At 39.0% G+C, this 24,526-nt stretch overlaps 1 pseudogene; it reads right to left on the bottom strand.

Moving 5' to 3' along the window:
• Positions 1 to 19,487, bottom strand: part of LOC100389543 (putative ankyrin repeat domain-containing protein 20A2) — a 34,394-nt pseudogene extending 14,907 nt beyond the window's left edge.
• Between the last annotated feature and the right edge of the window lie 5,039 nt (positions 19,488 to 24,526).

Here is a 24,526-nt window from a genome sequence, read left to right as displayed (position 1 = left end):
TGCCTGTAACTCCAGCACTTTGGGAGGCCAAGGCGGGTGGATCACCTGAGGTCGGGAGTTCAAGACCAGCCTGGCTAACATTTCATTTTTAGTGAAATTTTATTTCTACTAAAAATACAAAACATTAGCCCAATGTGGTGTTGTGCTCCTGTAATCCCAGCTACTTGGGAGGCTAAGGCAGGATAATCACCTGAACCTGAAATGCAGAGGCTGCAGTGAGCTGAGATTGCCCCATTGCACTCCATCTTGAGCAACAAGAGTGAAACTCCATTTCAAAAAAAAAAAATTACTGTTATAGGCTTACCCATCATGCTCTTCCTTCACCTTCTTGGGAAATTGCTGAGGATACATTTTCTCAATCTTTCTTCCCTGGGTTAATCCAGCAGCAGCATCAGAAGATGTATTATCACACATATTTTCTGATAGTTGTATTATTTCACTTTTGTTTATATTCCTTCCTTCTTTGACCTTTAATAAAAGTAATATGAGTAATAATCGTTATTTTTTATTCAATAAAAAGAATTCTTTACCTGATTTTATCACTTGATTCAGGTTAACTGTTACCATTTTAATCATAAGAATATTTTGTTCTTTAATTTTATCATTATACATAATTATTATCACATACTTATAAGATATTCTTATCATTCCATCATTAAAGTTGTTGTAATGTCTGCTCATTTCTGTTTGAATGAATAAAAGAATTTTCCAAAATTTCAAAAAGGGCTCTCCTCCATTTTGTGCTTTATTCCCATCCACTCTTTGCTAACTGATATGAATTTTTATGTTATCTGACTGGCAGAAACAGAGAAATGAAAAGGCACAGACATAACATATGTCTTCTGTCTTTACCACCTTGATTTTACATGAAATAGCCAGATTGAGAGGATGTGAGCTTGTGGGGCTTCAGGAACAGGAAAGAAGATTTTCCTTTTCTGCATTAAGCTATTCTTTTAGCCACTGCCTTCTATCTTTTTTTTTTAATTTGAATCCTGGTATATCAAAAAAGTAATGGTGCTCCCTGGACTATGGGAACCAAAGTTTGCCACAACATAAGAAGGAGAGTGAAACTTCTGAGTTGCTAGTGCAGAATTCTGGAAAATGAGATGCTTCCCAGATTTTGCATTCAATTATCACAAAGATGACACAATTTCATATTGGTGAATTATATAAATTACCAGATAAATTTATTAGATTAGTGAGATGTATCAAAAATATAACTTGGGGTTGGGCATGGTGGCTCACCCCTGTAATCCAAGCACTTTGGGAGGCCGAAAGGGACAGATCACCTGAGGTCAGGAGTTCAAGACCAGCTTGACCAATATGGAGAAACCACATCTCTACTAAAAGTACAAAAAGAAAAAATTAGTTGGGCATGGTGGCGCATGCCTGTACTCCCAGCTACTCAGGAGGCTGAGGCAGGAGAATTGCTTGAACCCAGGAGGCAGAGCTTGCACTGAGCTGAGATAGCACCATTGCCCTCCAGCCTGGGCAACAAGAGTGAAACTGCATCTGAAAAAAAAAAGTGTAACTTGGGCAAAGCAATCTAATGCCTCAGGGAGTAGGAAAAGGCCTCATCAGCTTTTACTCTGAAAGAAGAAAATCCCTAGAACCAACCACTCAGGGAGACACTAGATATCACCAGGTTCAAGCCATACAAAAATCTCAGGGTCACCAACATAAATAAACAAAACTGTTGGAAACAAAAGACAATTTTAAAATACAGTGGAACTATACAATGTAACCCCTTCCTATACTTCATACCAGTATCTTTTTAACAACACACTAACTGAGTAGGCAGTTACTAATAAATTGCAAAATTACTGTTACTGTTCATGCCTTAATTACTGTGCACCCCATTTTTTTACATCTCAAATGTTTTCCTCTACTATTTTGACAAATTTATTTTCTTTTAAGACTCAGAATGTAGGCTGGGCATAATAGCTCACATCTGTAATCCCAGCACTTTGGAAAGCCAAAATGGGAGAGTTGCTCAAGGCCAAGAGTTTAGGACCAGCCTGAAAACCACAGCAAAACATTCACTCTACAAAAAATTAGATGGGCATGGTGATATGTGCCTGTAGTCCCAGCTACACAAGAGGTTTAGGAGAGAAGATCCCTTGAGCCCAGCAGTTTGAGGTTGCAGTGAGTCTTGATCATGCCATTGCACTCCACTCTGGGTGAAAGAGTAAGAACTTATCTCCAACAACAGAAAAAGGAAAAAAAAAAAAGGCTCAGAATGCTATGTGAGGCCTTCCTTGAGTCTGACTATCTTTCTCCATGTACACAGGTACCTTCTGTGGCTCCCTTCATACTTTGTCCATTTTTCTAGTGTAACTTGACCACCTGAACTGCATCTCATGTCTTTACATGTTGGTCCCCTTTGCTACTAGGCTGTAGGGGACAATCTTTTGAATCATCTTTGTATAAACAGCCTTACTTTTACTAAATAATTATTTATTGAGTTCCTTCTAAGTGCTAAGCACTGGGATATAAAGAAGGAAACTAACAGCTGTCAGGAAGGCTTTCCTAAAGATATGCCTGAGCTGAGACTCAGAGAGTGAGGTCAGCCAGATTTAGTGAGGCAGAGGGCAGGGAAGGGTGAGCACAGGCCAGGCAGCAAGAAGAGAGGGCGAGAATCCTCCAAAAGTGTAGGTATTTCTCTACAAAAGAGAAATGGTGAGGGGGGGCACTACCAGCAACTCAGTAATTCCAGAGAAAAGGGCAGATGGGGAAAAGGCTACAGATGGAGATTTGGGCAGATGTCAGTTTCTTTTTCTTTTTTCATTTTTGTTGAGACAAGGTCTTACTCTGTCTCCCAGACTGGAGTGCAGTGGCATGATCTCGGCTGACTGCAACGCCACCTCCCAGGTTCAAGTGATTCTTCTGCCTCAGCCCCCCAATTAGCTGGGATTATAGGCACATGCCACTACCACCTGCTAAGTTTTGTATTTTCAGTAGAGACCGGGTTTCACCATGTTGGCCAGGCTGGTCTTCAACTCCACCACCTCAGCCTTCCAAATGCTGGGATTACAGACATGGTCCACTGTGCCCAGTCCGGAAGTCAGTTTCTGAAAGTCTTATATAAGGTGCTTGGTCATTAATATTAATATATTCAAGAGTGGTTCATAAATCTATTTGCCCTAGAGATCATTAACTCTTAATGAGGAGCGTGCAATTCAATGCATATAGATAAATGGACAAAGATAAAATATGAGAAAATGTTGCAAAGATGATGCAGGCCTGAACTCAGATGTTTCTAGAAATATTTAGGCTATAAGTATCAGTGGCCTCTATAAAAATGAATTTTAATTGAGGGAATATGTATCTATCTGGATCCCTGGAGAAATACACTCTGCTCATCACTTTACAAAAGTTATCAAATGAGAAGTAAAATAATATACAAAAGCTGTTTCAGTTACTGGTATGTACTTTATACTTTTTCTGTTTTAGTCTTACGGTGCTGATGAAATGCATTTGGGGATTTTTTTTCTTTACAAAGATTCGTTCTTGTTACCCAGGCTGGAGTGCAGTGGTGTGATCTCAGCTCACCGTAACTTCTGCCTTTTGGATTCAAGTGATTCTCCTGTCTCAGCCTCCCAAGTAGCTGGGATTACAGGCATGCACCACCATACCCAGCTAACTCTGTACTTTTGGTAGAGACAGGGTTTCTCCATGTTGGTCAGGCTGGTCTAGAACTCCCAACCTCAGATGATCCACCTGCCTCAGCTTCCCAAAATGCTGGAATTACAGGTGTGAGCCACCATGCTGGGCCACATTTGGGAATTTTGTTTGAAAAGTTCTACTTCCCGGATCTACCAAGCTTATAAGAAAATAGGAGCAAACAAGTCATTTGCATATGTAAGATTTCATAGCTTGTCATCACTACTCTAGAAAATTATCATCATGTTTTGTAAAACACAGTGTTAATTTTAGACTTAAGGGGAAAAAGAAATGGAAGCTATAGTGGTGAAAATATATTGTATGATTTATTACTGTTGACCTGATCATATGACTGATTAAGGTCACTGAATTTAACTTGTATATAAAGTAGACCCCATATTAGCTGCTGTTAATCGATAGACTGGGTGTTCTAGCAGAATTAAATTTGATGCTTCTGTGTTATCTTTAAATGATACAGCGCTTCTTAAAACTCATATTCCTAGTGCATGATTATCCATTAAGACAGGTGATGGAATGTGTGAATACAGCTGATGAGACACTACAAAACAAATGCTCAATGGTTTTCATTAATATTGGGAAAATCACCCCCCAGATACCAATGTGTGATGATGCTCCCTTCTCTGTGTCTGTGTGTTTTCATTGTGGGGAATTTGGGGAGGGATAGCACTAGGAGAAATACCTAATGTAGATAATGGGGCAATGGATGCAGCAAATGACCACCAAGGCACGCGTATACCTATGTAACAAACCTGCACAATCTGCACATGTACCCCAGAACTTAAAGTATAATCAAAATAAAAAATAAACGTTTGAGATGATGAACATGTTAATTGCCCTTATCTGATCACTATACATTTTACATATCAAAATATGTAAAATTATTTGTTAATTAAAAAATAAAATATTGAAAATATTGGTTAAATCAACACTATCATAGAGAAAGCCATAGGCATTATTTAATATTTGGTTTTGGGAGGTACTTTTAGTGACACTGCATATAGTTATACCTAATAATTGCAAAATTAGAGATGTAAAAATAAATCAAAGAAGCCACATTGTGTTTGAGTAAGAAATCTATAGATCTCTACCTAGTTTTCCCATCCAGCCCTAGAATTCTAAATATAATCATGGTACCCATACTCAAGTTTATGTTAAATACTTGAATTTACACTTTCTCCTCACTCACTTTGTTGTTTGCCTGTTGCTTTCCTCAAGGAAAACATACAAATGCCTTGCTAAGAAGCATTCTGTTTGGTTGTAGGCTGCATAAGAGGAGTAGGACATTTGACCACAAAATGACTTTTTAAAAGTCAGAACTAAGGTAGCTTGAAGGTAATATAGTATAAAAGCATACACAAGTTTCAACAGCCAAATTGACCAAGCAGAAGAAAGGATATCAGAAGTCAAAGATCAACTCAATGAAATAGAACAAGAAGCCAAGATTAGAGAAAAAAGCACAAAAAGAAATGAACAGTCTCCAAGAAATGTGAGACTATGTGAAGAGACCTAACCTACGTCTGATAGGTGTACCTGAATGTGACAAAGAGAATGAATCCAGGCTGGAAAATATTCTTCAGGATATTATCCAGGAAAATTCCCCCCAGCTAGTGAGGCAGGCCAGTATCCAAGTCCAGGAAATACAGAAAACACCACAAAGATATTCTGCAAGAAGAGCAACCCCAAGGCACATAATCATCAGATTCACCAGGGTTGAAATGAAGGAGAAAATACTAAGGGAAGCCAGAGAGAAAGGTCGAGTCACCCACAAAGGGAAGCCCATCAGACTCACAGGAGATCTCTCGGCAGAAACCCTACAAGACAGAAGAGAGTGGGGGCCAATATTCAACATCCTTAAAGAAAAGAAGTTTCAACCCAGAATTTTATATCCAGCCAAACTGAGCTTCATAAGTGAAGAAAAAATAAAATCCTTTGCAAAAAAGCAAGCACTCAGAGATTTTGTCACCACCAGGCCTGCTTTACAAGAGCTCCTGAGAGAGGCACTATACATAGAAAGGAACAACCAGTATCAGCCATTTCAAAAACATACCAAATGCTAAAGAACATCAACAAAATGAAGAATCTACATCAACTAATGGGCAAAATAGCCAGCTAGCATCAAAATGGCAGTATCAAATTCACACATAACAATATTAACCCTAAATGTAAATGAACTAAATGCACCAATCAAAAGACACAGACTGGCAAATTGGATAAAAAACCAAAACCCATTGTTGTGCTGTATCCAGGAAACCCATCTCACATGCAAGCATACACAAAGCCTCAAAATAAAGGAATGGAGGAAGATTTACCAAGCAAATGGAGAGCAAAAACAAAGCAGGAGTTGCAATTCTCATCTCTGATAAAATAGACTTTAAAGCAACAAAGATCAAAAGAGACAAAGAAGGTCATCACGTAATGGTGAAAGGATTGATACAACAAGAAGAGCTAACGATCCTAAATATATATGGACCCAATACAGAAGCACCCAGATATATAAGGCAAGTTCTTAACGACTTATAAAGACACTTAGATCCCCACACAATAATAGTGGGAGATTTTAACTCCACTGTCAATATTAGAGAGATCAACCAGACAGAAAATTAACAAGGATATCCAGGACTTGAACTCAGACCTGGAACAGGCAAACCTGATAGACATTTACAGAACTCTCCACCCCAAATCCACAGAATACACATTCTTCTCAGCACCACATCACACCTACTCTAAAATTGACAACATAATTGGAAGTAAAGCACTCCTCAGCAAATGCAAAACAACTGAAATCATAACAAACAGTCTCTCAGACCACAGTGCAATCAAGTTAGAACTCAGAATTCAGAAACTAACTCAGAACCCCACAGCTTCATGGAAACTGAACAACTGGCTCTTGAATGTTGACTGGATAAACAATGAAATGAATGTAGAAATAAAGAAGTTCTTCGAAACCAATGAGAACAAATATACAACGTACCAGAACCTCTGGGACACATTTAAAGCAGTCTCTAGAGGAAAATATATAGCAATAAGTGCCCACATGAGAAGAGTGGAGAGATCCAAAATTGAAACCCTAATGTCAAAATTGAAAGAGCTGGAGGAGCAAGATCAAAAAAAACTCAAAACCTAGCGGAAGACAAGAAATAACTAAGATCAGAGCAGAACTGAAGGAGATAGAGACACAAAAAACCCTTCAAAAAAATCAATAAATCCAAGAGCTGGTTTTTCGAAAAGATCAACAAAATAGACAGACCACTAGGCAGATTAATATAAAAGAAAAGAGAGAATTAACCAAAAAGATGCAATTAAAAATGATAAAGGGGAAATCACAACAGATCCCACAGAAATTCAAACCATCATCAGAGAATATTACAAACAACTCTATGCACATAAACTAGTAAACCTGGAAGAAATGGATAAATTCCTGGACACTTGTGTCCTCCCAAGCCTAAACCAAAAGGTAGCCAAAACTATGAACAGACCAATAACAAGGTCTGAAGTTGAGGCAGCAGTTAAGAGCCTACCACACAAAAAAAGCCCAGGTCCAGATGGGTTCACAGCTGAATTCTACCAGACACACAAAGAGGAGCTGGTACCATTCCTTCTGAAACTATTCCAAATAATCCAAACAGAGGGAATCCTTCCCAAGACATTTTATGAGACCAACATCATCCTGATACCAAAACCCGGCAGAGACTCAACAAGAAAAGAAAACTTCAGGCCAATATCCATGATGAACATAGACGCAAAAATCTTCAAATAAATTGTGGCAAGCCAATTGCAACAACACATCAAAAAGCTTATCCACCATGATCAAGTAGAATTCATTCCGGGGATGCAAGGCTGATTCAGCATATGCAAGTCTGTAAACATAATTCACCACATAAACAGAACCAAAAACAGTAACCACATGATTATCTCAACTGATGCAGAGAAGGCCTTTGACAAAATTCAACAGCGCTTTATGCTAAAAACCCTCAATAAACTCGGTATTGATCAAACGTATCTCAAAATAATAAAAGCTATTTACAATGAACCAACAGCCAATATCATAGTGAAAGGACAAAAACTGGAAGCATTCCCCTGAAATCTGGCACTAGACAAGGATGCCCTCTCTCACCACTCCTATTCAATATAGTACTGGAAGTTCTAGCCAGAGCAATCAGGCAAGAAAAAGAAATAAAGGGTATTCAAATAGGAAAGGAGGAAGCCAAATTGTCTCTATTTGCAGATGACATGATAGTATATCTAGAAGACCCCATCGTCTCAGCCCAAAATCTCCTGAAACTCATAAGCAACTTCAGCAAAGTCTCAGGATATAAAATCAATGTGCAAAAATTACAAGCATTCCTATACACTAATAACAGACTTAAAGAGAGCCAAATCAAGAACGAACTGCCATTCACAATTGCTACAAAAAGAATAAAATACCTAGGAATACAACTAACAAGGAATGTAAAGGACCTCTTCAAGGAGAACTACAAACCACTGCTCAATGAAATAATAGAGGACACAAACAGATGGAGAAACATTCCATGTTCATGGTTCGGAAGAATCAATATCATGAAAATGGCCATACTGCCCAAAGTGATTTACAAACTCAGTGCTATCCCCATCAAGCTACCATTGACTTTCTTCACAGAACTGGAAAAAAACCACCTTGAACTTCATATGGAAGCCAAAAAGAACCCGCATAGCCAAGGCAATTCTAAGCAAAAAGAACACAGCGGGAGACATCACACTACCGGACTTTAAACTGTACTACAAGGCTATAGTAATCAAAACAGCATGGTACTGGTACCAAAACAGAGATATAGACCAATGGAACAGAACAGAGGCATCAAAGGCAACACAACATATCTACAACCATACAATCTTGGATAAACCTGACAAAAACAAGCAATGGGGAAAGGATTCCCTGTTTAATAAATGGTGTTGGGAAAACTGGCTAGCCATGTGCAGAAAGCAGAAACTGGACTCCTTCCTGACACCTTACACTAAAATTAACTCCAGATGGATTAAAGACTTTTTTTTTTTTTTTTTTTGAGATGGAGTTTCGCTCTTGTTACCCAGGCTGGAGTGCAATGGTTGATCTCGGCTCACCGCAACCTCCGCCCCCTGGGTTCAGGCAATTCTCCTGCCTCAGCCTCCTGAGTAGCTGGGATTACAGGCATGTGTCACCATGCCCAGCTGATTTAGTAGAGACGGGGTTTCACCATTTTGACCAGGATTGTCTCGATCTCTTGACTTCATGATCCACCTGCCTCGGCCTCCCAAAGTGCTGGGATTACAGGCTTGAGCCACCATGCCCGGTTGGATTAAAGACTTAAAAATAAGACCTGGCACCATAAAAACCCTAGAAGAAAATCTAGGCAAAACCATTCAGGACATAGGACTAGGCAAGGACTTCATGAACAAAACACCAAAAGCATTGGCAGCAAAAGCCAAAATAGACAAATGGGACCTAATCAAACTCCACAGCTTCTGCATGGCAAAAGAAACAGTCACTAGGGTGAATCGGCAACCAACAGAATGGGAAAAAATTTTTGCAATTTATCCATCTGACAAAGGGCTGATATCCAGAATTTACAAAGAACTCAAACAGATTTACAAGAACAAAACAAACAAGCCCATTCAAAAATGGGCAAAGGATAATGAACAGACACTTTACAAAAGAAGACATACATGAGGCCAACAAACATATGAAAAAATGCTCATCATCATTGGTCATCAGAGAAATGCAAATTGAAACTTAGCCTTATGTACTCTGTTGGAATTTGTGCTAGCAGTTTGAGCACTCGTTCTGTGTGCCTGTAAACTTAATGCTGCTTACTGTCTCATTCTGACTTCATGGAGAATTAATCCCACCTTTAAGCAAAGGCTACTAAGTTAATGATATTTTCTGTTCAAAAATTAAATTTTATTTTCAGCGTTTAGCCAAGGAACTTTTCCAGTAGGTGCTCAGCTATTTATAAACAAAACTATTCTCAAATATTCATCATTGGACAACTGGAGTTTTTGCTGGTTTTGTAACCTACCAAAATGGATAGGCTGTTGAACATTCCATATTTAAAAAGTTTTGTAGCATGGTGGGAAATGAGGTGTCTTCAATGTTCATTTTAAAATAAAATAAAATATGTTCTTGGCTTTTCTAAAAAAAAAAGGCCGAGGTGGGCAGATCACGAAGTCAAGAGATCAAGACCAGCCTGGCCAACATGGCAAAACCCTGTCTCTACTCAAAATATAAAAATTAGCTGGGTGTGGTGGCAGACACCTGTAGTCCCAGCTACTCGAGAGGCTGAGGCAGGAGAATGGCTTGAATCTGGGAGGTGGAGGTTGCAGTGAGCTGAGATCATGCCACTGCACTCCAGCCTGGTGACAGAGTGAGACTCTGTCTCAAAAAATAAAAATAAAAGAAATAAATTATGTATGCTTTATTAGAACTATATGCACATTTGATTAATGCATTAAATAGGCTATAAGTGATGAGTCTAATTGCTGTAATTTCAAAGTTGTAGATCATCAGTGTTATTACAAGATTTCTGCAGCACCTATAATTTGACACAAAATCTGTTACTTTCGTTGGTGACAAAAGTGTGGGTTCTTTTTATCTACAGTGGTTTGTTGTTCACACTCATCATTAAAGGAAGTGTTATCTTTCATTTAGAGGTAAAGGAAACAAAGGGAATACTTTTCCCATCCAAGTTCACAGATTCCCTGAATCTTACCCATGGAACCCTGAGGAGTTCCTGAACTTGTTTAGAAGCTGCAGAAGTCTGGGCACCATGGCTCATGCCTATATTCCCAGAGCTTTGAGAGACCAAGGTGGGAGAATCACACGAGGCCAGGAGTTCAACACCAGCCTGGGCAACATAGTGAGACCTTAACTCTATTTTTATTTTTTTGAGATGGAGTCTCACTCTGCTGCCCCAGGCTGGAGTGCAGTGGTGCAATCCTCACCTATTGCAGCCTCTGCCTCCCAGTTCAAGCGATTCTCCTGCCTCAGCCTCCTGAGTAGCTGGGATTACAGGTACCCACCACCACTCCCAGCCAGTCAGGAGTTTGAGACCCAGCTGGGAGTGGTGGTGGGCACCTGTAATCCCAGCTACTCAGGAGGCTGACAGGGTTTCACCATGTTGGTCAGGCTGGTCTCAAACTCTGCACCTCATGATCCACCCACCTTGGCCTCCCAAAGTGCTGGCATTACAGGTGTGAACCACTGTGCCCAGCTTAAGAGATTAAAATAAGATATGTTTGTGATTTCTTTTTAACTAAATGGCTGTTGTGCATGAAAAACCATCTTGGTCATTATTTTCACCAGTGACTTGGGGCTCATATTTTTAATTTGTCGGCTGTGTCACTGTGTGAAGACTAGCAGACTTAGGTCAAAACACATGGACTCCATTCATGCCTCCAGCAGATCCCAGAGGCACTCAAATTAAAATGAGAAGATCAGGTTTGCATCTAGACTGTTTTCTGTTACATACTAGCCTGTATGTCCTCAGGAAAGCCTCTTAAATTTCCTGAGCTTCAAATGGGAATAATTAGAAATTAAAACAATTTAAATACAAAAAAAATGAGCTTTAAAATGGGAATAATTTCATGGGCTGTTGTAACGACCAATTGAGATAAAGCATTAGCCATAGTACTTTAGGAACAATAATATTTATCAGTAGTACTTAACTTTCGTCTATGAAACATGTTTACCACCAACTTGCAATCTTAGCAACTTTTATGTTCTTCCTGTAATTCGGAAGGTTTTTTTGTTTTGTTTTGTTTTTTTAGATGGATGTATTTTTAGTAGAGATGGGATTTCACCATGTTGGCCAGGATGGTCCTGAACTCCTGACCTCGTGATCCACCCATCTTGGCCTCCCAAAGTTCTGGGATAACAAACGTGAGCCACCGCGCCGGTCCTGAAGGATGTTAATTGGTGTCAATACATTCCCATCATTCATAAAGTGTTTCTTATGTTAACAAAGGAGCTATATATTTATTAAACATTATAATAAAAACTTGGGATTTAAAAAAATGTTTGTATATGTTTAAGCGATCCAAGTGCAATTTTGTTGCATGGAGAGATTGTTTAGTGGTGAAGTTTGGGCTTTTAGTGTATCCATCATGCACATAACGCACACTGTATTGGGATTCTTTTTGTTTATATATTCCTAAAATCACTAGCACTAGTGATGAAATAATTGTTAGAAACAGATGAAAAGACTGTAATACTTGGCTCCTCTGTAGACATTTTTAATTGATTTATTTTGCCCTAGAGAATGTAACCACATGGTATCAGTCAGTTTTCACCCAGGGCAACTAATCAAAATACTGATTCTGGGCAAGGGTGGTAATGCTCCTTTGGCATTACCCCTGGTTCCACTGGTTCCACTCATGACCCATCTCCACTCCACCGCCTCAGCTAATTCACGAACTGTGATAACTCAAGCTAAATGATTTAACTGCTGACCTTCAAATCATACTTCTAAAATGTTCAATATTCATTGCACAGGGTAATAGAAACTGGAGAAATTAAACAACCAACATGATCTTCTACAATGGGTGTGTTTTTATGTAGATAAAATATGTGCCACCAAACAACATTCAAGCTTTAATATCTGGAGATGCAGACACCTGCTCTCTCAATTAGCACTGAGGGCAGAGGTAACACCTCACAACGTGGCCCAAGGAATACTCCCAGGGACAGCGGTTTGCTGTGGGTGTGAAGACTGGAGACTTGAGAGATTTGTGAGTTCATGAAGCTCATTCCAGTCCTGTTAGCTTTCTGCTGCCTCCTCAACTTGTCTGCTCCTCTTGGGAGTAAAGACACTTTCCTTGGTGGTCCCCAACTGTTCAGACTGCAGGTATGAGCACTAGGCTGAGAAGGAGGTTAGAATTCTCCAATAACACCCTTAAAATGAAAAATGCATTTATTGCAATAAAATCTTGAATAGTTTAACAGTAAGTAGACATGGCTAAAGAGAGAACTGGTAAATAGGAAGATAAATGTGAAGAAATAAGCCAGAATATATCTTACAGAAAAAGGAGACTGACAATAGAAAATTGAGTGTAAGAGACACAGGGGTTATAATGAGAAGATCTAGCATTTTAAATTTGAGACAACAGAGAGAATAAGGAGGCATTATTTGGATGTATAGTGCCTGAGATGTTTCAGAACTGATGATAGATTTGAATCATCAGAGATGTGAACAAAATTTATTCCAAACAAAAAAATAAAAAGAAATCTACACCTACATACATTGTGGTGGCACTGGGGGTATACCAAAGACAAAAAGACAATTTAAAAATTATTCTCTTTTCTAGAAAGAAACAAAAATTAGATTAACAGCAACACCATGCCACAGCATGAATGCTGTGAAATGGAGTATCTGTCAATCTTAAGTTGTTTAGCAATTAAAACTGTTTTTGGGAACCAAAACCAAATAGGTCTTTAAACAAAACTGCAATTTTACTATCATAAGGTGCCAACTAAAGGAACTTCTAAAAGCTATACTTTGGATGAAATAAAAATGACTGTAGAAGAAATGTCTGATATATAAGAAGAAATGTGAACCATGAAATGGATGAACATGTAGATAAAGCTAAATAATTACTGAGAGTATAAAATAATATTAGCAATGTCTATTTTATAGGGCAAAATAATGACAGAACTAAAATACTGAATGACATTAGCTTATGAATTTGAAGGAAGGTAACATAAGTAAAAACATTCTATAGTTTCAGCATTATTTGATTAGAGAATTAACATATGATGATTAACCTGAGACACTGATATTTAGATATGCTAAAATTCCAAGGACAGAATAAGAAAGAATTCAACTAAAGCAGTAGAGAAAAATTGAAATGAAAATCAAGTTAAGATAGGACAAAAAGAGAAACATGGAGGAGGACAAATATAAAGCATACAGTAAGGTGATAGAACTGAATCAAAATATACCAATAACCACGTAAATGTAAATGGACCATTTTCACTAGTAACAAGACAGATTGTCAGACTTGATGAAAACCCAGTGGAGTTCTTTGCTGTTTAGGAGAAACATACCTAAAACATATGGAACTCTAAACATGGACCCCCCAGAAGACATTTGAAAACATTTTCCTGAAGGCATTGTTTCTTATAGAAACAAACACGAAAACTGGATACAACCTGAATGTTCTTCAATAGGAAAATGTTTAAACATATAGTACATTAATTGGTATAACATAAGCAATAAAATTATATTAATGACAACTTCATAGAGCTACATGGATGAATCTCAAAAATATGATTTCAGATACATAGCATGTTTATAAATTTTAAACACATGATATTTAATTAATATATATTGAGCAAAGCTTACAAAAACTGTTGCATTCTTATCTAGAAAATCCATAGTAATTCTCCCTGTTTGAGTAGTGAGTGGTGGAACTATGAGACCAGTTTCATGGGAATGTGACCTGTGACACAGAGCCCTGAGTTTAGAAGGACCCTGGGTGTGGTTTCATGTTGTGTTGTCACTGTCTAGAAATCCTTAATAATTTTGAACAAGGGACCTTGCATTTTGCACTGGGCCCCTCAAATTATGCCGCTGGTCCTGGGGGTTACCAACATGAAGCCATCGAGGAGAGATTTGAGTTGTACTGGTGATGTTCTTTCTTAATCTAGATGGTGATTTGTTTTCTTTACTTATACAGAGAGTTACATATATTGTGTATGTATGAACTAATCTTGTTTTTCAAATTAATTTCATAATGTTGCCTCTTGAGCCACTGGTTTATAAGACTCATCAGAAATACCCAGGCAAAAGAGTCACATTGTCACCACATAGGTGGAATGAAATATCCTATTTATGTGGCTGTGATGTGGGAAATTGGTCTGAATTGTTGAGTAATTATACTTAAGCATATGCTTTTGATTTTATAAAACTTGGATGAGTAATATCAGTTTGAGGGAAAAGAAGAGCCCTCTGTGTTTCTTTACACAGTTGGATACCCAGCTGCTCCGGTTTGCATATTGCAAGTGCATTTCCTTTGCAAACTTGTTAGCTCCTGCATTATTTGGAGGCTCTGCTTTTTAAAGCAGGCAGCATTTAAAAACCGCAGGGCAGGACCTATCTGATTCTATTGCTGTCACCAGAAGCTGGTGTACCCAGCATCCTCCGAAGAAGTCAGCTGCCCTCTAGCCACCGTGAATATTGTGAGAACATAGCACATCTGCGATAGTGGCTTATTGCGCTTGTGCGACTGTAGAGGCCAACACACCATTCGGGTTTGGTTTGGCAGCTTCAAAATTCACACATAGAGACAGCTGGTAAAAGAGTTTACTAAGTGGTACACCCCCTTTTAATCCAGCCACCTGGATGATTCCGAGAGGCACAATGTGGCCATCACTCTTTAATGCATTGCATGGTTGCCAGCATTGGCCAAAACTTCTTGGGAGTTTACAAAAGCAATACAACACATGTTCAGTTTTTCTGCAGCACTCCCGAAGAACTCTTGGTTGTTTCAGCTTAAATGTATCCCTTAAGGGCCTCTTCACTCTGACCTTCAATCCCCTTTTACTATCCTGTCATTATGCGTCTACTGTCAAATGCAGTGAAGTGCAGGAACTCTGATATTATGCATTCATTCCTTCAGTCACTCAATAAACATTTATAGAACATCTTAAAGCTTAACTTGCACTTACACATCTTAAAGGCTTGGTCCACTCTGCCTTATCCTTCCTCTGTTTGTGTCCTCTTTTCTAGTGGACACAAGATTTACTCTTTATGGCATTGTTTGTCAAGCTCTGCTCCATTCCCTTCTTTCTAGTCATGGTCTTTCCTATTTTGCAGTAGATCATGTAATCTGTTGTGCTGCTTAGAGGTTCCTTGATGAATTCTTACATGGCAGAAATTAAAGTGAAATAGAACTTTGGAGAAACATACCTCAAATATATCACAAGCTTCACCCTGCACCGGTTGCTTGCAAATACAGTGGTCTGCCTACTAAAGGGCAAAAGGATGATGTCTGTTGCAAAGAATTGGATGCTTTTCATTGAAAATACAGATTGCAGCTGGGCACGGTGGCTCACGCCTGTAATCCCAGCACTTTGGGAGGCCAAGGTGGGTGGATCATGAGGTCAAGAGATCGAGACCATCCTGGTCAACATGGTGAAACCCCGTCTCTACTAATAATACAAAAAATTAGCGGGGCATGGTGGCATGTGCCTGTAATCCCAGCTACTCAGGAGGCTGAGGCTGGAGAATCACCTGAACCCAGGAGGCAGAGGTTGCGGTGAGCTGAGATCATGCCACCGCACTCCAGCCTGGGTAACAAGAGCAAAACTCCATCTCAAAAAAAAAAAAAAAAATAGATTGCATTGCAAAAGCTGCCAAAGGTTGCTAAGGTAACTGCAGCCACCATGCTGCCATTTAGTCAAATTTGGTGTCTAGGTAATCTTAGTGGCAGAAGTCTCAGCCTGAATTAAACCAACAATTGGTTGAGCACATTATGTGCAGGGCATATGGGCATACAAAAAAGTGCAACATATTCTTGCCTTCTTTGAGGAGCTTAAATCTCATTGTAGATACCTAAACATATAAAAGGAAATTAACAATACAAAGCGAAGTGGTCTACAAGTCATTCAGGTATTAAGTGAAGTAGAAAAGCAAAGCTTGAAAGAATAATCATTGGTAACCAGGATTATCAGAGAAAAATGGAGGCAAAGAACATTCCCCATATTTAATTAGGCTCTTTTTGGTGCCACGTAGACATTTTACTTCTACAGAGAGAAAACACTCAGATTACTCTATTCATGACTTCTTCATTGCTTAAGACAGATTTATTTTGAATTATTATTGGACATTTTCCTTTTTGTGTTTCTTTCAAGTTGAGTGCACATTTGCCCAATTTAGTTGCCTATTTGTTTCCAGGGAAGATTTTGTCGTCAAATTTTTTTTTTTCTGGAAGTTGAGTCCATATTTTGAGGTTATGTGTTTCTCTTTTGTTGTAACGAATTTCATTCACTCCAATCTAATTATACCTATGAAGGAAAAAAGAGTTATTAAATGTCCACATATTGTAGTGAAAAGCCACGTCTTAGACTAAGATGGGCCTGAGTTTGAATCTTGCTCTGTGACTTTATGCAATGTATTTAGCGTCTTAGCCTTTCTTTCTTTGATAAATGTGTATGTTTCATTTAATATTTATTTTATAGGTTTGATGATAGGATTGCATAAGATAACATGTATAATACTTCTGTTTCACCCATAGAAAGTGCCCCATCAATACTAGCAACTATCATTATTATTGGCCTTTTCTAATTATCTCAATTCATTTCATATATGTGAGAGGGTTTCCACTATTACACAAAAGGAGTCTGTATTTCAGTGAAATATTAAAGTCATTGGATTAAATGAAGAGTTTTTTTAAAGTTAATACTTTTAGGAATTATACTGACTGGAGAACCTTTTATTCTGTTCATGTTGTTCAGATTTTAGTTGCACATTGTGGGTGGGCTGCCATTTGCATGCTAGTCTTTTCTTTCTTTCTTTCTTTCTTTCTTTCTTTCTTTCTTTCTTTCTTTCTTTCTCTCTCTCTCTCTCTCTCTCTCTCTCTCTCTCTCTTTCTTTAGAAGAGAATCCGTAATTCTTGAAATGGGTATTTTGCCAATTTTCACATGCTTTGTTTTCTCTTCTCAAATCAACATGTCTACGTATTTATACAATTCAGAGTTCAAACAACATTCATTACATTGCTGTCACTGTACGTAAAGACAATCAAATCTCATTATGCCCAAATCTAAAACATGACCCAACTGAGTGAACAGATGTGCTGCATGACCAAAGCCTCACCACGTTGTTTCTATTTATCATCTGTGTGTGGAGGGTGTGCCTAGCGCTGTGAGGTGGATTAAAAGTTTTGCCAATTGCACTTATTTAATGAAACATTTGATGCACACTTTGTTCCTCTATTCTTTTGCACTGCCCTTTGCATGACAGAATGGTTTTAAGAAGTTTGGTCAAACTTGTGAAGCCTTTGAAACAGTTCTAAAACTGTTTTTATGGTTATAAAATTATTTAGTCCACAAAAAATTTACTTAATTTTGGAGCTTAAATAATGAGCTTTGAAAATGCAAGCCATCCAGAAATATTCCATCGAGTTTTCAAAATTTACACTTTGCTTTTCTTATTTTATCATGGTAACTTTCTGCTCCTTTTTGCACTTTTCCCATGTAATGAGAATGTGAAAACACAAGCACTTGTCTGTGGAAAATAGATCTAACATCCTAAGTTGAAAGTCTTCAGGAAAGCAAAAAACCAAAAAATTGGAGTTATGTTGGTAGGATTTCCCCTTAGGCTGTTTTCTTTATCAGTGTTACTTGAAGGATGCAGAGTAAGGGACATCAGGCCTCCCATCAGCATTAAATCCAAGGGGTTCAGGCTCTATTCAGGCCCCACGTAAGGGTTCATCACCAGTATTTGCAGCAAGTGCATTAGAATCTTGAAGGAAAACATCAATTTGGTTCAACTGGCTCCAGGATACACCCTTACTAATATTTGATTTAAAAAATCCAGATTCACTGGAAAGGATTGAAATTTCAGGAAAAAAGTGAAGTACAAGTTCTGTATTCCTCTAGATGCAGTGTTTACGCTGTTGCCATGTTTACAATTTTAGCTGGGAATCGCTAGTCCCTTTTTCTTCATCTTCCTGATTTTCCATTGGCTGTGGTATGTTTCTGTATTCCTGGTGGAGGGCAGTTTACACTGTATGACTGATACTACCCTCATGACAAGGTAGGGAAGGGCAGAGAACATATACCTGACAATAAACTGCCTGAGTTCAACTGATTCTGCCACTTACTCAATGTGGTAATAGACAAGGAAGAAAGTCAACCTCCTCTAGTTCTTGTTTCCTTACCTGTACAAGTGGGGATACCATTCGATGCTTCCATCAAAGGCTGTGTTTTATAACAGTAGCAAAATTACCGGCTGCCTCCTCTTTACATACTGGGTCTTCCTTGACTTAAAAAAAAAAAAAGGTGCAATAGGCGTTTCAGCAGACAATGAACAGGCAACAGCTAAAGGGTTTGGGGTGTTTCTTTTGGGGTTCCTATAAATACAGTATTAGTCATCCTGCCTTCAAGCCTCTGCCAAAGGTGTGATTCTTCCTTTCTAGGGCAGGAAAAGACTTCTGAGCTGGCTGTTATGCTGGTGATGGTAGTCCCTACGTGTCCCACTGCCCACAGTTGAGCTCTGTAGGGAGGTCCTGAACTTAGACGTTCTAGACTTACTGCTAATGAAACCCAAACTGTGGTCCCTGGTAACCACAGACCATTTGAGAAAGGGTCAAAAGTGACATCCTATCACAACTTATTTTCCTGATGCAGAAAACTGCAGGGCAGATTTTTATTTTTCCTTTTAGCTTAATTCCTAATTGAAACATTCAAAAAGCAAGCAAGCCTCATTTTATTTTTATTTTTAATTTATATTACATATTCATTAAGGCAAGGAACTATAGAGAAAAACATTTGTTCCGCTTAAGTCATACTTGGTAATAAAACCATTGTGCAGATTATTGCACATCTGAAACCACAGTGCATAACAGACTGTCTGCATAAAAATGCTAAAGTAAACCAGGTGCATCACCTGACTCAGGTCATAAGTGTAGATCGGAAGACAAATATAGATTTTCCTTGTCAAAGTATGCAGCAGTTTGAAAACTTTGGCATCCTCGTTTGGTACCTGTAGAACCAAGTCTCACCAAGCACCATCATTTAGGCTATTTAAACATGTTTTCTGTACCTGAACTTCTTCCTTTTCTTCTAACATCGTAATAATGGCTTTTAGAAGGTAAATAGAATACAAGGCGATCTTTTACGCTTATATTGCAACAATACACAATTCAAGGGAATTCTGGTCTGGTCTTCCCTCCCGCAACTCACGGATATAATTTATACCCTGATATCCACAACTTCCAGTCACCCCCTTGACATTTTGTAAGTCCGGGAATATTCAAGTGGGATTTAGAATTGGAATGATAGAAAATCCAGTCACAGACCCCATCGGTTCTTTGATTTTTGTCTTTTAGATTCATCCTTTTTCCTGATTATCCACTCACAAGTTGACTTAGCTGGGAACTTGCCCATGATTGCAGTGCTTTCTGGCTGGGCTCCTCCCCTCCTTGGGAAGACAGTGTGAAAGGTAAAAAATACTGAATTCTCCTCTGGCAGTGTGGGTCATATAAGCCTTATTTAAAAATCTCTGACAAGGAGGCTTTAATCAAGAGATTCTGCAGTTAGTGTGTTTTCTCCTCTCTTTGTGCCATTTCTCTGTTGGAAATGGGACCTGCATATCTTGAACTTCACTTGCTGAATAGGGCCCATATGTTAACCCTTTGTGTTCTACAAGAAAAAAAATGCATGATATCAGAGAGTTCAAATAAGATGTATTTACTGTTAAATGAGATGACATATTCCCAGCAGTTCCTATTCAACTCATAAATAAAGACCCCACCCTCACTCCCTCTGCCCACCACAACAGATCTACTGTTTAAAGGCCAAACATACTGGGCTCTCAAGCTATCTGCTGTTCCTCCAAATTTAGTCTTTAAGGAGTCCAAATTATTCAACAACGATTTTTCTTACCTGTTCTTTTTGAATTTGCTATTTCATATATGGAATATAATTATCACATATACTATGCTGTAACTGCCAGAGTATAAATATTTTGGGCATAACACTTGCTCCAAACCACTTTGTTCAGGATGCTGTGGAGAGAAAAGTTTTAAAACCCATTTGATTTTAGACCAGGAACAAAGTTTCATTTAAAAATACCATGTACTACTCGCCTGTGTTTCTAAGACTCTGTTATCCATTAATTCTCCCCCTCCCACTGCCTGCTGCCTGGTTAAAGGCTTCCTGTTCAATCATTTCATGTTTACTTCTATGTGAGCTTGTATTAATTATGTGGATCACCAGTCTCATCACCATGAAGGATGAAGAGATATTTGATTTGGCAGGGTATACCCAAGACAGCCTCATATCTGGGCCCCTTCCCACCCCAAAGCAAAACCCAGTTTGTCATGAGACTTTCTTTGGACACCCGACTTTGTCCTTAAGGTAATTTAAGGCTGCAGATCTTAGAAAGCTAGTTGACACGATTTAGCAGAGCACTTTGAGTTTAGACAATGCTACACTTAAAATAAAATAAAGGGATTGACTTTTGGCTGCTTATTTGGAAAAGTTATTTTTGTTTATTTGTTTGTGTTTTTGTTTTTTTCTTTGTGCCTGGTCAGTCCAATTTCTGAATACCTGGCCACCTTCACTGTGGGTTGGGATCAAGTCTAGCTGTCTCAGAGAGGCTTGTCCTGACACCTTTGTACTTGCTGAGACCCATCAATGCTTCCCCTGGCTTTTCAAGGTAGAGCCTATTTCACTGGGAGCCTGTAAGCACCACTAGGAGGTCTGGCCAGTAGTGGCCTTAAGTCTTGTCTGTTTTACCCGTGGGTTACTAGGCTGTGCAAAGACCACATTACTTAGAGAAAAAAAGAACTGATTCTAGTCCTATCCCAGTAACTAGAAAGATAGCCCTCTCTCCGACCAATGGCATAATTGCAAGAAATAATATTTTGAGAAGCAGATGATCAGTTAAACAAAATAGGATATATTTGAGAAATTCTTCAGGTTGGATTCAACAGAATTTCTACATGTCAAAATAAACAGAAATACTCTCCTAAGTTCTCAGATCTAACAATCTGATTGATGAGTATAGATCATAGTAGTGGAAATATGCATAATGAACTCTTTTGCGGAAGGAGAGAGAAAATACGGTAACTCTATGATTTTTTTTAAAACCTAGAGTTAAAGACTTATCTGCTTGTTGATTGAAAACAGTATGTGCACATGAAATGTTTAACAAAGGAGTATAACTGCTGAATGTACCTCCAGAATCAGTCTCTTCTCATAACTCATAACCAACCATGGTGTTTTGAGGATGCAGAGAGTTCTTGGAGAGGGATACAGGACCAAAATTGAAGCTCATTCTCTGGACCAAGGGAATAGGCTGGAGATACATACTAGATAATTTGACTCAAGAAGAGCAGTGCAGAAATTAAGGCACTGTGTCTGAAGGCTAGCAATTTGATGATACTTGTGGGGACAGTTAGCACTGGATATTGATCTTCTATTCCACAAACCTTTGGAAGGTACAGTATTCAAAATGTTCTAAATAAGCTGAAAACCTGGATCTAGGAAAGACATCTACCTTCACCCTAATGGCTTATAGTCTAGAAAGGAAAGACAAACATTTAAATAAATAAAAAATATTAAGCAGTGCAATGTGATGGCAAATGGAGAAAGATGGCTCAGTGGGACTTTTGGAAGATGCATGTATTAGGAAGGAACAGAAGAGGCTTCATAGAGAATGCAAAGTAAAATCTAATGGGATGTGGCCTTCATGAAATCAGCCAAGGCATTTGTATACAGAAACTCTACTTACTAGGATATAGCAATCTTAGATTAAGGAAATAAGGCGGAAGGAATTGAGATATAATATTCACCCAAAGCACTGAAAAAGGGGATTTAGAAGTCAGTGAACAACATGGGATGAGGGAGGCATTGGATAATCTGCAAAATGTGTTTGTGGATAGATTTCAGAAACAGACTGGCCAAAGGAAAAGATTCCATATCAAAGGATCTTCTGGGGATCATTTGAAAAAAGTTCTCAGCATCAATAGAATCACCTGGGGGAGCTTTTGCAACAGTGTTTTCATAATGAGGCCCAACTCCCAGAGATTCTGGGAGGGGCATAGGCATGTTATAAAGTTTCCCTAAGAAATTCTAACAGGCAATCAAGTAGGATCACTGATTTAGAATAGTTGGTTAGAAGGATGAAAAGGGGAGCAAGGAAGAACCCCAAATAGACAGACTGGGTCACTTGATTTGAAATTTGAGCATGTATCAGCTTCCCCTAGATGGTAAAACAGATTATGGGGGCCTACCTCCAGAGTGTCTAATTTTTTAGGTCTGGGGTGAGATCCAAGAAGTTGCATTTCTCATTAGCTTCTAGGAGACATTGATGCTTCTGGTACAGGGATTTCAAGTACCACTAGACCAGATAAACTGTAGAGGGGAAAGGATTTATGTGATATGATACAATAAGGCATACATATTTGGTCTTAGTCCTGTTTCCTCACACAGAGTGTCGAAAACCCTTGTAATTTGATGAGTGTTGGGGTGAGGGGAACATGTTTTCTTATTCACAATAAGCTCCTTTCAAACACACCTGAGTTTATGCTAATGAGAAGACTGGAGGCTGAGGGTCTCTGGATAACTTGAGGATGGAGGATGGTCATTAGAAAGACCAAGGCATGATTAGAAGATTGGAACTTTCAGTATCCCTTCCCTCCAGGGAGGTGAAGAGGCTGGAGATTGAACTGATAGCCAATAGCCAGTGATTTAATCAATCACATCCACATAATGGAACCTCCATAAAACCCCTAAACAATGAGGTTTGGAGGGTTTCTGGGTTGGTGAATGCATCCGTGTACCAGGAGTGTGGTGCATCCCAATTCCATCGAGACAGAAGCTCCTATGCTTGGGACTCTTCTGGACCTCACGTTGTGTACCTCTTCACTGGCTGTTCACTTATATCCTTTATCATAAACCAGTAACAGCAAGCAAAGTGTCCTCCTGGGTTCTGTGAGCCATTATAGCAAATGATTCCAATTGAGGAGGAGGTCGTGAGAGGCTCCAACTTGCAGCCAAGTTGGACAGGAGCTGTGGGTAACCTGGGAACCTACTACTTGTAATTGGTGTCTGAAGTAGAAGGCAGTCTTGTGGGGCTGAGCATTTAACCTGTGGAGTCTACACTACCACTGAGTGGTTAGTGTGAAAATTGAGTTAAATTGTAGAACACTGGTGAGTGTCCACAAAGAATTGGAGAATCGCTTGGTGTGAAAACCAAACCCACCCATGCATTTGGTATCAGAAGTGTTAGAAGTGACTTCTCTTTCAACTTGCAGCTTGGTTACCCCATTGGCAAGGTAGGCTCACTAGTGAGTCCTTAGACCTGACTGGCATTGCCATAACTTGGGCAAGAGCAGCTGCGATGAGTTTATGACTAATACCTTGCTGCTAATAGTAGTTAACGATATAAAATCTTGCTGCTCAAACCAGGTTCCCCAGACTAGCAGCACAGGCATCATGGAGATGTGTGCTAGAAATGCAGAATCTCAATCCCCACCCTAGAGCCAAGATTTTTATCATAACAGGAGCTGCTCATAATTTGCATGCCTTCTAAAGTTGGAGGGTCACAACAGTAGTTCTTAGCCTTGACTTCACATTATAATTTGTTGGAGAGTCCCACATCACACCAATGAAGTTGGAATCTCCAGGAGTAGAACCTAGTATTAGCATTTTTTAAAAAATTTGTTCTTTAAGTTCTGGGGTACATGTGCAGATCTTGCAGGATTGTTGCATAGGTACACACAGGCCATGGTGGTTCGCTGCCTCCATCTTCCCATCACCTACATCAGGCATTTCTCCCAATGTTATCCCTCTCCAACCTCCCCACCACCTGCTGTCCCTCCCCTACCCCCCTACCCCCCACAGACTCCAGTGTGTGATGTTCCCCTCCCTGTGGCCATGTGTTCTTATTGTTCAACACCAGCCTATGAGTGAGAACATGCAGTGTTTGGTTTTCTGTTCTTATGTCAGTTTGCTGAGAATGATGGTTTCCACCATCATTCTTTATGGCTGCATAGTATTCCATGGTGTATATGTGCTGCATTTTCTTTATCCAGTCTCTCACTGATGGGCATTTGCATTGGTTCCAGGTCTTTGCTATTGTAAACAGTGCCACAATGAACA

The sequence above is a fragment of the Callithrix jacchus genome, chromosome 9, assembly GCF_049354715.1.
Source record: "Callithrix jacchus isolate 240 chromosome 9, calJac240_pri, whole genome shotgun sequence".
NCBI classification, from domain to species: domain Eukaryota; kingdom Metazoa; phylum Chordata; class Mammalia; order Primates; family Cebidae; genus Callithrix; species Callithrix jacchus.
This window is presented reverse-complemented; position numbering and strand designations above follow the sequence as displayed.